The 15,240-nt window shown below is 37.5% G+C and overlaps 1 long non-coding RNA gene across 4 annotated transcripts in view; it reads left to right on the forward strand.

Moving 5' to 3' along the window:
• Positions 1-343: 343 nt before the first annotated feature.
• Positions 344-15,240, forward strand: part of LOC121823967 (uncharacterized) — a 101,327-nt gene continuing 86,430 nt past the window's right edge. For 3 of the 4 annotated variants that reach the window (XR_006065644.2, XR_006065647.2, XR_013046216.1), the window contains exon 1: positions 344-671. This is a non-coding gene — a long non-coding RNA (uncharacterized LOC121823967). The remainder of the gene's footprint in view (positions 672-15,240) is intronic. The other variant, XR_006065645.2, reaches the window with a different exon arrangement.

Here is a 15,240-nt window from a genome sequence, read left to right on the forward strand (position 1 = left end):
GTGTGTGTGTGTGTGTGTGTGTGTGTGTACTTGTCCTCAGGGGCTAAGAAATTGGATCCTCCTAGAGCTGGAGTTACAGTGGTTGTAACCCACCCAATATTGATACTGGGAACCAAAATCTGGTCCTCTGCAACAGAGCATTAACCACTGAGCTATCTCTCCTGTGACTCTGCCCCATCCCCCCTTAACATGGGTTCTGAGGCTTGAACCTAGTCCTTTGTGTGTGTGAGGCAAGCACTTTACGAACTGTGCTATCTCCTCAGTTCTGTTTATTTACCCTTTGAAATGGGGTTTTGTGTAACCCAGGCTGTTCTTTAACTTGCTATGTAGCCCACAATGACTTTTGAACTTCTGATACTCTTGTGTCTGCTTTTCCGGAGCTGGGATTGCAGTGTGTGCCACCGTGCTTAATTATCAAGTGCTGGGTCGTGAACCCGGGACCTCAAGCGTGACAGAGAAGCACCCTACACCTGAGCTGCATCCCCAGCCCTGTGCTAACATTGTCAATTGCATAGTTCAGCGGCAGCATATGACACTGTGTGGCTATCACTGCCATCATCTCCTGAATGCTTCATCTTCCAAACTGAAAGTCTACATGGATTGAGCACTCGGCCCGTGTTCCTCGCCAGGTGGTTCGCATCCTACTGTCTCTGTGAACTAGACTACCGCAGGTACCTCATATCAGTTGTTTTGGCAAGTTGTTCCCGAGTGATGAATTTTTTTCTTTCCTGTCCTTGGGCTGTTCCTCAGTCTCTGCCCCTGTCCTTTGAATCACACAGGCTCTGTGTTCAAAGTCTGTAAAGAAGCTCACACTTTCTCTTTGCTTTTCTAGGTTAACTATACCCTGCAACTATCGATCAATTTAGGCAGAAGGATGTTTGGTTCAAGGTGTGACTGGCTGAGAACTAAAAATACTCTACAGAGAGCCTACTCACTACCTCTGTCATGTTCCTATTTATTCACCTTAACAGGAATATCTGTCTGTCTCTGAGACTTAAAAGGGAAGTAGACCCGTAACCTCTCCAGCACACAGAGACACATACCAAATGTCCTAGATTATCCTTCTCTACAAAATTGAAAGAAAAAAATAACCAAAACTGAAACTTAGGCCAGTACTCTCAAATTTCTCATTCTCATTTCAGAAATGTATGAGATGGTGCATAAAAGATTCAGAGTTTGGGAAATGGAAGGACCTGAAGTGACAGAGTGCGTCCTGCTTGCACAAGGCTGATCAGTTGTAAGATCTGCTTACAGAAGCCATTTGCTAGCATTATTGCTAAACCAGCTTCCAAATAATCCACATTTGGCATAAGCTTGAGTACAAACTAAGAGAGATGACAAATATCAAGTCACATGTACAGTTATAGAGTTCACAAAAAGATCTTCGTTATTTGTGTGTCTCTACATGCTGTGAGTATAGTAGTCCTGAGGAGAGATAGGTAAAGAGGAAGAAAATAGGGAGTGAGCAAGACAGGGAGAAGACAGGGAGGCATTGGAGCGATGTGGATGGTGACATGTGTAGTACGGGCTTGTCTATACCAGGCTGCATGTGGACTCCATTTCTCCCCTCTGCATACTGTTATAAACACTACTGTCACATGTTTTAAAAAAGGATTATAAAATCTAAAATTATTATTACTGTTATGTGTTATTTCACAGAGTGCTAAAACAGAGGGCACCAAAGCCTCTCTTAATTCCAAATGTATATGCCCTACTACACTCCTCTAATCTCCTAGTGTTGTTCCTGGTTCCACAGGAACCTAGAAAACTTGAACAGCCATTGAATGAAGGGTATTTCTACTCAATAATGAAATGGTTTCCTAGTCTAGCTGTTGAGTTGTTCCCCTATGAAGCTGGCTTTGGATAAAGACAGGGGAAAATGAAATTATGCATGCATCAACAATCTATTTTAGAAGTGGAAAATGGATGTTAATAAAATTTTGATGATAAACTAGGTATACATTGGAATATCAAATTCTATAGATTGAGTTATAGAACTAAGACTAAATATATCTAGAAGGTACCCTATAATCATCAATCATATTACAATCAATTGTACTCAGTGTAAGAAATATAAAATATAACACCAGCAGCCTTGTGTTTCTTCTGTGTCTCCATCTAGTGTACTGAATATTTGAGCATCATTCTTGCTGATCTTTATTCATGTGGACATCACTAATATCATTATCCTAAGATATTTCCACTTTTTCCTGTAGGTGATAATAATAAGGCTCATGAGAAATTAAACACAGATAATTAGCAAATATGTTATATTCATGAATTAAAATAATTTTGATGTACTCTAGCTTGATTTATCTCTTCAGAATTACATTTTTAACTTGTATAATTCAAAAACATCAATTATACCAAAGACAATAAGATCTTAAATGCATTCTAGTCAAAATTGTGTTTCTTCTTTCAAATAACTCATTTGTAGTGACTCAGAAGTATGTTATAGAATTAATGGTGCACAATTTACATATGTATTTGTTAAACAAATTTGTGTAGTAGAAATGCTACCTTGTAATGGGAGTATGAAAAGTAAACTCATAGTTGTCTTCCAAATGAAACCTCCTTGGGGTTGCATTTCAAAGGGCTTTATTTGTTTTAATTGTTGCTCATTAAGGTATGCTTAATCTACAAGAAACTGAATTAATTTAAAGTCATTTTGCCTGTATGTGGATGTGTGGCATGCCATCATCTGTGTGTATGTGTTCACAGATGTATAAGTAGACATGTGTGGAAGACAGAGAGGTTGATACTGGGTGTCCTCTTCCATAACTTCTCACCTTGTATATTGAGACAAGTTCTCCAGCTGAACCTGGTGCTTCCTGTTTTGGTTAGTCTGGCAGGCCAATGTGCTTGAGAATTCCCTGTGCCTGTTCGCTACGTGTTGGGATTATATGTTTATTATCACACTTTCTCAGTTTTCAAGTGGATTCTGGGGATCTCAACTCTATCTTCACACTTGCAAAGCAAACATTTATACTCTCCTCCCCAGTCTTCTATACATATTTAATTTCTATCATCTGATGACTTGAGATAAGTGTTTGAACCCACAGACCCATTAGTTCAGTCTATGCCATAAAAATCCATCATTTCTCTAATTTTTCTTTTGTTCTCTTGTAAAATGTTATTCGTCATTAATATTTTGTGATGTAAGTATTCAGAATAAAATTAACATAAGATATGTATCCTAGCAACCCTTTAAATACACAGTACAGCACACTTACCTGTAAGTACCAGTGTGCACAGTGGATCTCTGGGATTTACTTGTCTTGCATACCTGAAACTTTCCACCATTTGACTTAAACCTCTCCACTCGCCATACTAAGCTCCCACAAGCCAGCCTTCTGTTTTAGTCTTATGGCTTGACTATTTTATATCTTTGTGGTGTCATCTAGTACTTCTATATCTGACTTACTTCAGTTAGCACAATGTCCTCCGGATATATACATGTTGCTGCAGATAACAAGATGTCCTTCTTCACAAGGCTGTAGATAATCCTACTGCATGTGTGTAGCAACTCTTCATTTCTGTTTATTCACTGATAGACATTTGAGCTGGTTCCATATCTCTGCACCTGTGTACAATGTTGCAGTGTACCCTGAAGTGTGGATATCTTCAAATCTTGACTTCAATTCCTTCAGATACATATCCAGCAGTGGAACTTCTTGGTTTTATGATAATTATACTTTTAATTTTTGGAGCTCCCCAATACTGTTCTTGTCTGAATGGCAGTATTACTTTAAGTTTTAATCAAGTGATTCTAAGGATTTCCTTCTTCCCATCATACATATTTATAGATTTCCTCATGTTAACAGGTGTGAGATAATTACTCATTTAAAGTTACAATATCTTCCCCATACCTAAAGCAGAAACCCACCTACATTGTGTTTTCCTCTGTGTCATTTGTGTTATATATTGTTTATATTATTATTTATTTGTCTATTCATTTTTATGTGCATTTATGAGAAAATGAGGCTATATAATTCACATATTTCCAAAGAGAAGCTATCCCAGAAGAGTTAGTTTCCATCAAAATAAAGAATAAAAGACAAGGAGGAACATTGGCATAGTAGTAGATTCAAATACATGTAGATATGAAATTCTGGGAATAGTCATTCTTAAAGGATACCCCAAATAGCTATCTAGTGTAATGGAGTCCACTTGAACCTTATAACTTTGAATAGAAAGTATAATCATTTTAGATTTTGCTCATGTTTTTTTTTTTTCCTTTTCAGTAAGAAATAAAAATTACTGGGCCGGGAGTTGGTGGCGCACGCCTTTAATCCCAGCACTCAGGAGGCAGAGGCAGGCGGATCTCTGTGAGTTCGAGGCCAGCCTGGGCTACCAAGTGAGTTCCAGGAAAGGCACAAAGCTACACAGAAAAACCCTGTCTCAAAAAACCAAAAAAAAAAAAAATTACCAAGCCAATTTTTGTGTATATATTATGCAAAATATATACATATATACAAAATATGTACATATATTGAAAATTCCATCCATGTATAACGTGTGTCCTAGCCATGTCCACTCTGTGCTCTCTCCTTCCAACCCTTGCCCTAGCACACTACCATCATGGCTCTCTTCCAATCTCATGTCTGCCTTTTTCATTTAATTATTATATTTTACAAACTCACTGTATGCAGTTAGTTCTGTCAATATGTCCATAAGATCATTACATTAGTTTGATGTCATTTCATCGTCTATCCCATCATTCACTAATGTGTATTAATTGCATGTAGCTAAATTAAAACCAACTGTTTTGCACTCCTGTATATGTTTACTATCTGTATTACCACAATACGTCACACCCAATAGAAACCTCTGCATCATTCATATACTATACAGGTCTCCAACAAGGTCACTGTTAAATTTATAGTCCCTAATCTGTCACTAAAATGAGAGCTCTGTCTTCATACCACTGTTCTTTGTAGTAGCTCAAGTCTTGAACCAAACAGTATTTGCCACTTAACTTGATGGACTTCATTTTCTCTTTGACATCTTACAAATATTGTGTCCATGATGTCAGAAATATCTTAATCTATAGTCATTTCAGCATAATTAATGTCATTGGGACTGGAGAGGAGAGAGCACAAATATCATGTCATTTGTTTTAATGTTGGAAGGCAACCTTTAAAAATTAGTTCAAGATTTTCTCTTCAGTGACAGAGAAACACAAGAATCATGCCATTGACTTTGATAGGAGTATGGAAGATAATTCAGTTGACAATGGTGGCTTTTCACCATATCTTTGGACACTGGTGTAAATACAAGGAGTGTTGGGGCCCAGTGTTGAGATCCAGCCCCGACCTATCGAATGGTCCCTTGAAGCAAGGAGTGAGCAATTGAGAAATGCTAGATAGAAAATATAGAAGTAGACAAAGAAAAAGAGAGAGACACAGGATATCTTTGGAGGGCCCTGGGTCAATACCCAGCAGCCTCAAGTTTATTTCTAATGGGCTTTTTATATACTAGCAAAGGGATAGGCAAAAAACCTCCCCCATTCTTTTTTGAATATTTTATTATTAAGAGATTTTCTATTCATTTTACATACCAACCACAAACTCCTCCCCCAACCCACCCACCCCCCATTCCCACCTCCTCCAGGGCAAGATCTCCCATAGGGAGTCAGCAGAGCCTCATACATTCAGTTGAGGCAAGTCCAAGCCCCTCCTCCCTGCACCAAGGCTGCGCAAAGTGTCCCACCATAGGCACCAGCTCCAAAAACCTGGCTCATGCACCAGGGGCAGGTCTTGATCCCACTGCCTGGGGACCCCCTAAACAGTTCAAGCTAAATAACTGTCTCACCTATCCAGAGGGCCTAGACCAGTACCAGGGGGGCTCCTCAGCTATTAAGACCTCCCCCTTTCAAGATCAAAGCATAACTTACAACCAAAGGTAGACCCTTCAAAACACCTGGTAATCATGCCCCATGACAAAGCGTCTTGTGATTAGGCCTTGAAGTATAAAACACCTGGTATTCATGCTTTTGCACCCTATTATGCAGCCTTGGAGAGCAACATAATCTCTGACTCTCTGACCTTGAGTAAAACCACAAGTTGGAATCTTTGTGGGCTCCCACAAAGGGGGAGTGTAGATGTAACCAATCGTATTATTAAAATAAGAAACACAGAGCCAAGGTAAAAGAGAAAAGCCGAGAGGTCAGAGCTCAGAGATAAAATCTTACCTCCTGCAGTGCTCCTAGCTTCCCCGAGAGAGGGAGGTACTTCCTGTGTCCCTGTTTAAATAATCTTTCTGTTCTGCCTTCTCATTGGTTGTAAACCCAACCACATGACTGCCTCATCACTGCCTGTAAGTACCGCCCTCCAGGTCTTAAAGGCGTATGTCTCCAATACTGGCTGTATCCCTGAACACACAGAAATCTACCTAGCTCTTCTAACCACCACGCTCTTACTATGGCTCTAATAGCTCTGACCCCAGGGCAACTTTATTTATTAACATAAAATTAAAATAACATTTCAGTACAAATAAAATATCACCACATTTCCCCTTTTCTATTTTAATAAAAAGAAAAAAGGCAAAAGGTTATAACTAACAAAAGAAAAACTATATACAAAAGTACAATAACTATATACAATATATACAAGTAACAAATACCTAAACGATGTCTAGTCCATTTGTATTTGACAAATCAGAGAAAATAATTCCCTTATCTATCCTATTTTAGTAAGTCCAAAATGTATCTAATTCACTTTCTATCCTAATTAATCTTCAACTATAACTAACTAATCTTCAACTCCCTCAGAGACCCAAGAAGGAAATAATATTAGCTAACAAAAATAAAAACAGGAAGTGCACAAAAGCAACTTCCAAAAATTTTGTGAGTTGACAGAAACAGCCAGCTGCCTGGACAGTCACCTGAAGTTTCTCCACAGTGTTGGGGCATCATCTTCAGCCTATAGGCTTATGGTATCTGACAGACTCATTTGTGAAGTAGATTGTACACAAGGTCAACAGTTCAACCTCCATTTGGGTGAGAGCAGTCCATGTACCAGAAACACCTGAATTCCACTAGTGTCATGTCATGATTCAGGATTTTAAATTCTGGAAATTGTTGATGGTTTTTGAATTCAGCTGTCCATTCTTCTTGGCTGTGTATATATGGCTTCATCTAAGCATGCCCTTCTCCACATCCCTCTATTAAATGCCAGTCTACTATTGAGAGGCGTGAGCTTTCAGTTGCTGTTCCATTGCACAACAGAAGCCATCGGCCCACTGCCTGTTCAGCTGCCTTCAAAGAAAAGGGCACTGTACCTTTTCCAGATTGTGAAGGCCACTTCAGGGATGGTGCCATATTGTCCTGGCCTCAGAAGATGCCTTTTGATAAAGCCATAACCACACTTGTTTTGGCAGGAATTGGTAGTCCTTTGTTTCGTGTTCTGTCTGTCCATTTTTTCTGTTGATTTGAGGATACTTTGTTGTCCAGTGGCTAACTTTTGCCACAATGAAAATTAACTCCATATGCAGTTTCTTCAATGCCCATATTTTCTCTGAAGTAAATTGGTAATGCCAGGAGCCGACATGTCTCAAAAAAGAAAAATTTCTAAGTTATTAAAACATTTTAAATGCCATATTCTGTAGATCTCTGAAGGGTTTGAAGATGACCTGTCTAAAATACATCTGCTCAATTTTTAAAACATATCTAATATGACTACAATTTCTATTGTAATGTCTAACTACTAACTTTCATTTCTTTATATCCTAATAGTTGGTAATAATGTAAAGTATTTAAAACTAGTAATTGTCTTTTTCTTTTCTTTCTTTCTTTTTTTTTTTTTAAACAAGAACCTTAAATCTAATCTCCTTTGCTATGCTTTTTTCCTAACTCTTGACAACTTGTAACCTACCCCCCTAAATAATGAAAATTATCCCAGACCCAAAACCCATTAAAAGAACCAAAAAACCACCTGCCCCACACCACTTCTTTGGCAATGTGGGTGTCATATTCTTAAAATTGCTTCCTGCTGGGTATGGGCGAAGTTATCTTTATCCTGAAAGAAAAATTTAGGTTAATTGTCAAATTCTAGGAAAGGTAACTATATCCTTCATTATTATCCAGTCTGTGTAGAAAGCCAAAGTTCAGGGTTTATCTCAAGTCCTTATTCAAGTAGTCTTTGAGACTGGATCATCTCAGCTAGTCATCTCAAAATTGCTCTGAGCACCTTGTAGTTCAAAGCTGATCTGTAGATGATGTTTGTCAGTTCAGTGATATTATTATTGTCCACGTGGAATTGTTGTTGTTGTTGTTGTTGTGGGGCCCCATCTTCTTTCCGGAGACTTCAGTTGATGTTAGGCCTGGCCGTGATTTCCTGCAGAAAACTGATAAGAGACTCGAACACAAAGACATATATATGCAGCTAACTGAAGCCTTTTTTCTAGAATTAGTTAGTACTCTATATGACCATTCATATCTTAACAAAGTTTAAAATGTATATATATATTAATCTTGTAAATTTTGATATAAAATTTATACTTTAAGAAAAGTTTAAAGAATCAGAATAGAATCAAAGAGTTGAGATTAGTAATAGAATAGTCCCTTAATTAATTTGGCTTTTGTCCTGTCCCATAGCAGAAAATGGCTCTTTCTGGCATGATACAGGGAGTTTGCATTTTCCTTTTAACAACATGCTTGAGTTTGAAGAAGGAGAGAGCCATTCTCCAACTCCAAAGTCAGCTTTAAATTTTAATTGAACTGGGACTATTAGAAAACCAATAGTGTTAAATCTTTAGAGAAAAGCAGAAACAAACATTTAAGAAGACATAAAATTTTTTAGATAATATATACCCATATGCCATATACTCCCATATACTCTGTTTCCTGGGATAGATGATTTGTCCCTTTTCTTCAGTTGTCTCATTTGTCTTGTGTCCTTCAGATTCCTTAACCTTCATTCTCCTAAAAGACAAAAACAAAAACCTTCCCCCAAGACTAATTTTGGGGATGTTCCTTTTTGGCAAGTTATTATCTGATTAAATGAAAAGACATGTGTTACAGGTACAAGTTAGTTTAAATTGGATGTTCATGCTGGTTGATGAACTATCACCTCCTCTAATTAAGAGGTTTCTCTTGTTCAAATCGAACCTTTATCAATTTTGATGGTACCCACAGCTTATCTTCTCCTGTAGAAACAAAAGCAAAACCTCGTCCCCAACGTAATACATACCCTGGCTTCCATTCTGAGGTCAGCACATCCTTAAAGTATATAGGTTGATTTAATTCTGTAGTTTTTTCTATTACCCAATGTCTCTCTGCAGCTGTTGTTCCTTTCTCATTGGCATTCAGAAAATTCAAAGTTAATAGAGCATTATGCAGTCTATTTCTGGGGGTTTTTGTTACTCCTTTCTGTTTATTTAGCATATCCTTTAGAGTTCTGTTTGACCTTTCTATAACTGCTTGACCTGTAGGATTATGTGGTATACCTGTAATATGCTTTATATTGTAATAAGCAAAAAACTGTTTCATTTTAACAGAGACATATGATGGAGCATTGTCAGTTTTGATTTGTGCAGGTATACCCATGATGGCCATAACTTCTAGCAAATGAGTGATTACAGAATCAGCTTTTTCAGAACTCAGAGCAGTTGCCCATTGAAATCCTGAATAAGTATCGATAGTGTGGTGTACATATTTCAGTTTTCCAAATTCTGCAAAGTGAAACACATCCATCTGCCAGATTTCATTTCTCTGAGTACCCTTTGGGTTACATCCTGCTGGTAATGGCGTTTGATTATAGAAGGAACAAGTAGGACATTTCTTTACTATTTCTTTGGCTTGTTGCCAGGTTATGGAAAAATCCTTTTTTAAACCTTTACTATTGACATGATGTTTTTTATGAAATTCTGAGGCCTCCAGCACATTTCCTACCAATAATTTATCAATCTCATCATTGCCTTGTGCTAAAGGGCCTGGCAAACCAGTATGAGATCGGATGTGAGTTATATATAAAGGATGACTCCTTTTCCTGATTGTATCTTGTAATTGAATAAATAGTGAAGTTAATTCTGAAGCATCAGGGATAAATTCTGCAGTCTCAATATGTAATACCACTCTTTCAGCATACTGAGAGTCAGTTACTATGTTGAGAGGTTCTGAAAAATCCATTAATACCAACAGAATAGCATACAATTCTGATTTTTGCACTGAATTATAAGGACTTTGTACCACTTTACTTAAATTTTCTGATTTGTAACCTGCCTTTCCTTGTTTATTGGCATCTGTATAAAATGTACGAACTCCAGATATGGGTTTTTGCCGTACAATTCGAGGCAAGATCCAATCAGCTCTCTTTATAAAATCAATTCTGTTGCTTTTGGGATATTTGCTGTTAATTTCTCCCAAAAAATTACTGCAAGCTCTTTGCCAAGGTTCACTTTCTGTCCATAATTTTTCAATGTCCTCCTTAGTTAAAGGTACGACAATTTCTGCTGGGTCTATTCCTGCTAATTGACGAAGTCTCAATTTTCCTTTCCAAATCAAGTCAGAGATTTTTTCCCCGTAAGTTTTTAATTTTTTATTTGGTTTATTTGGTAAAAATATCCATTCCAATATAATATCTTCCCTCTGCATTAATATTCCAGTAGGGGAATGCCTAGAAGGTAAAATAACCAAAATGCAATCCAGCTTTGGATCAATACGATCCACGTGCCCTTCATGTACTTTCTTTTCTACCAAGGCCAATTCTTTCTCAGCTTCAGGTGATAATTCTCTTGGACTATTTAAGTCCTTGTCACCTTCTAAGGTTTTGAACAAATTAGTCAGTTCATCATTTTTTACCCCAACAATAGTTCGTAGATGAGAAATATCTCCAAATAATCTTTGAAAGTCATTAAGAGTCTGTAGTCTATCTCTCCTAATTTGCACCTTTTGGGGTCTAATTTTTTGTAGCTCTATTTTATATCCTAAATAATTAATAGAATCTCCTCTTTGTATTTTTTCAGGAGCAATTTGTAATCCCCAGCAAGGCAAAATTTTCTTTACTTCTTCAAACATTCTTTCTAAAGTATCTGCATTTGAGTCAGCTAGTAAAATATCATCCATATAATGATAAATTATAGATTTAGGAAATTTTTTACGTATCACTTCCAATGGCTGTTGTACAAAATATTGGCACAGAGTTGGGCTATTTAACATTCCCTGTGGGAGGACCCTCCATTGAAATCTTTTAACCGGTTGAGAATTATTATAAGTAGGCACTGTGAAAGCAAATCTTTCTCTGTCTTTTTCTTGTAAGGGTATTGAAAAGAAACAGTCTTTTAAATCAATAACTATGAGAGGCCATCCTTTTGGTAACAGAGTAGGCAAAGGAATTCCAGATTGTAGAGTGCCCATTGGCTGAATTACTTTGTTAATTGCTCTAAGGTCTGTTACCATTCTCCATTTACCAGATTTCTTTTTAATAACAAATACAGGAGAATTCCAAGGGCTGGTTGACTGTTCAATATGCTGAGCATTTAGCTGTTCTTCTACCAGCTCTTCTAAAGCCTGGAGTTTTTCTGTTGTTAAAGGCCATTGCTGAACCCATACAGGCTTGTCTGTTAACCATTTTAAAGGTAGAGCTGTTGGTATTTTTGGAGGATTATCAGTTGTTGTGCCCTGTTCCTGTATAATATGGATGGCTGGTGACCACTCAAAATAATGCCTTCTAATATTTCTCTCAGAAACATGTGCTAGTTTATGATTTGTTTCTGAGATTGGAGGGATTTTAATCTGAGTATTCCATTGTTGCAACAAGTCTCGACCCCACAGGTTCATAGCTATGTTAGCGACATATGGTTTTAATTTTCCTCTCTGTCCTTCTGGACCTATACATTCCAGCCATCTTGCACTCTGTTTCACTCCAGATAATGTCCCAATTCCTAACAGTTGAACGTTTACCTCCTGAAGAGTCCAAGCTGGATGCCAAAATTCTGGTGCAATTATGGTAATGTCCGCACCTGTGTCTACCAGACCAGACAACAAAACACCATTTATTTTTATCGTTAATTTTGGTCTCTGTTCATTAATAGAAGTTTGCCAAAAAATTTTCTTTATGTTTTCTCCTGAATTTTCTATTCTCTCTGTTTCATCATCCTGACCAGCATGATTTATTCCAATAGTCATTTGGTTATTTAATCGCTCAGAGCAGGGATTTCCTCTACAGCTGCAGGAAAGGTTTGAACTGGTTTTGCTATGGGGGCCTGCATGAGGCCCCTCCGGGAGTTTCCCGAAAACTGAGGCAAAGGATTACCCTGTCTGTCCTTTGTTGATCTACATTCGTTGGTCCAGTGTTTTCCCTTACCACACCTTCTGCATACTCCAGAAGGAAGGGGCCTTCTGTTGCCATTGTTCCTTGAAGAAACATTGCTTCTAGGAATGACCTGTTTACAGTCCCTTTTAAAATGTCCTTGCTGTCCACACCCAAAACATCTAACACTCCTCAAACCTTTTGAAATTACTTCTCCTACCCACGTATCATGCTCATCAACCTCAACATTAATTGTTTCTCTAATCCAATCTTCCAAAGGTGCAGATCTTGCCCTTAACGGCCTGATTATTCTTTTGCATGCTGCATTCGCATTCTCAAATGCCAAAGCTTCAATTATTGCCTTACTAGCTTCTGATCCTGAGACCATTCTGTTTACTGCTGAAGCCAGTCTTTCTAAAAAATCTGTGAAAGATTCTTTTGGGCCTTGCATAACCTTTGTGAATGACTCTGGTTTTTTTCCTGGTTCATCAACTCTGTCCCATGCATTCAAGGCTGCCATTCGACATAAAATTACGGTTTGAACATCATATAAACATTGTGTTTGTATTGAAGCATATTGGCCTTCTCCAATAAGCTGATCCTGACAAACTTGTATTCCTTTATCCCTCCATTGTGTTTCTATGTTTCTAGCTTCCTCCTTAAGCCACGTTAGAAATTGAATTCTCTGGCTGGGTTCCAGAACAGCTTGTGCAAGGTCCCGCCAGTCCTGTGGTATAATCCTATTATATGTTGACCAAGAGTTTAACATTTGCTTTACATATGGGGAATGCATGCCATAAGATACTATTGCCTCCTTAAACCTTTTAAAATCCATCAGTTCAATTGGAGCCCAGATATTTTGTGTAGCCATTTGATCAGGCATCTGCTGTACGGTTACAGGATAAATTAAGGATGACTGTGTGAAAACAGGCTTTCTTTCTGTAACCTTATGATCCAAACTTGAACAAACTTCACTGTTAAAATTAACAGGTTTTTCTAAAGCTGTTATCCTGGCACTTAAATCGACTATCTTTTTAAATAGTAAAATGAGAATAAGCATGGTGATTAACTGCATAATTCCCATAATACTAATCTTTTCATATAGTTGTTCCATTGTCAGACTGCCTAAAATTTCAAACAAAACCCAATTTTCTTCCAATGTACACAGGAAACCCATTTTTTTTTAAATGTGGAAAAAAATTTGTCTTTTAAATAGTTTCCTTTATGACTTACCAAATCTGCGTAGAACAGTAGAAATCCGAGCGAATTTCAAAACAGCCACCTAGAGTCCTAGGTGTGAATCCAGAGAGAGAGAGAGAGAGAGAGAGAGAGAGAGAGAGAGAGAGAGAGAGAGAGAGAGAGACAGAAACAGAGAGACAGAGAGAAAGCAAGAGAGAAAGCGAAAGCGAAAGCGAAAGTGAAAGTGAAAGCGAAGGGGTAGCCGGCTAAAGCTTAAAGCCAGCCACTTGTTCCCTCTGAGCCGAGTCAAGGCTTGGCTTTACAGGCAGGGGCCCTGTTTAGCAGGGCAGGCCTGAGCTGTTTGTAGCACTGGCTTTAAGCAAGCAGCTCACAGTCCAGCCTGAGCCCAAGCAGACCTGGGCTGGGGCTAGGGAGCCGGCTGCTCCGGCTAAGGAGCCAGCCCCAAGCAGTTTTTAATGGATTCTTGTCACGTTGGGCGCCAGATGTAGATGTAACCAATCGTATTATTAAATAAGAAACACAGAGCCAAGGTAAAAGAGAAAAGCCGAGAGGTCAGAGCTCAGAGATAAAATCTTACCTCCTGCAGTGCTCCTAGCTTCCCCGAGAGAGGGAGGTACTTCCTGTGTCCCTGTTTAAATAATCTTTCTGTTCTGCCTTCTCATTGGTTGTAAACCCAACCACATGACTGCCTCATCACTGCCTGTAAGTACCGCCCTCCAGGTCTTAAAGGCGTATGTCTCCAATACTGGCTGTATCCCTGAACACACAGAAATCTACCTAGCTCTTCTAACCACCACGCTCTTACTATGGCTCTAATAGCTCTGACCCCAGGGCAACTTTATTTATTAACATAAAATTAAAATAACATTTCAGTACAAATAAAATATCACCACAGGGGAGTATAGTCAAGCCTAGAGATATAAATACCATTTGCATAAAAATTGCATATGTGAACTTGATGAGAATGTTTGCAAAAGATGAACAAGTAGACTTTAGTATGCACTTGCATCAGGCTTTGCTTTCCCTCAAATTTAGACATCACTTCTATCACTTATCTTTCAGTATGATCTTACTGTATAGAGAAGACTCCAACGGTATATTACAATACACAACTGCTCTCTGGTACATTAAGACACAACTATTCCCAAGCTTAATGGAAAAACACATATAATGTTTTCTCTAGAGCAGTATTTTAGTATTTGTTTTTATGTATCTTTTCCCAAGTAGAGAAGTTGACAATTTTTCAACTTTTCTCAGTATATTGTTTGCACTTATGGTGAGTCTGCTTACCAAATGATGATGTAAGACCTGTTGAAATAGTCCTCACTCATTAATAGATTAATCACATAAGTAAAACTGTTGATGTTAAACTGTTTTGATGTACCATGTTATCATGGTATACAGACACAGAAAAATATGGTTTAATTTAATATAGATTTTATTATATGAGATTTTATTCATGTTTTAAAATGTTTATTGGAGTGTTATCTCAATTGACTTTGGAAATTTTAATATTAAATATTATTGATTTTAATATTAAAACTATAATATTAAAATTATTTAATCACTCTTCTCTGATTTTTTTTACCTTATTAAAGGATAAGTGTAAATATTACCCCTCTAGAAATTTGAGTAAGCATACTTGTAAAACCATCAGATGATCTGGTTCTCATTACTAATTTTTCACAGATATTCTACTTAAAATTTTGTTCACAAGATTCTTAAAATGTTGTTTTATTATATTTTTGAATTTATTAAAATACTTTTATTAATTTGTATTCTATTTAGA

Source organism: Peromyscus maniculatus, chromosome 19, assembly GCF_049852395.1.
Source record: "Peromyscus maniculatus bairdii isolate BWxNUB_F1_BW_parent chromosome 19, HU_Pman_BW_mat_3.1, whole genome shotgun sequence".
Lineage (NCBI taxonomy): Eukaryota > Metazoa > Chordata > Mammalia > Rodentia > Cricetidae > Peromyscus > Peromyscus maniculatus.